This window comes from Propithecus coquereli, unplaced genomic scaffold (genome assembly GCF_000956105.1).
Source record: "Propithecus coquereli isolate 6110/MARCELLA unplaced genomic scaffold, Pcoq_1.0 Scaffold351, whole genome shotgun sequence".
Classification (NCBI taxonomy): domain Eukaryota; kingdom Metazoa; phylum Chordata; class Mammalia; order Primates; family Indriidae; genus Propithecus; species Propithecus coquereli.
Genome location: NW_012149186.1, coordinates 2,421,698 through 2,422,111, shown reverse-complemented (window position 1 = coordinate 2,422,111; position 414 = coordinate 2,421,698).

The following is a 414-nucleotide window of genomic DNA, read 5'->3' as shown; positions in this document are numbered from 1 at the left end:
TGCCCCCTCCTGGTGCTATGGCAAAGCAGATTAGTGCTGAAGTTGACTGACACATCTGGTAGCGATGCCAAGGAGAAGCAGTCAAAGACAACAGCGGGGACAATTCATCCTTACTGGAAAACGCTGGTGTTGTTCATGGAGAGGAAAACATGAGGTGCACATTTGATGAAGTCAACGCTGGGTCATAATCTTTAAAAATCTACATCAGACATTATTCTCAATGGGAAACATTAAAATTCCTTTTAAACCAGAAATATACATAGGGTGGCCACCATCACCACCTCTATTTAATATTGTACTGGCAGTGGTAGCCTAAGCCGTAAAAGAAGAAAAAGAAAATGGGTGTATAAAAAAATGGAAAGGCAGAAATGAAACTATCATTATGTAAGTGATATTAATGTCTAATATAATAGA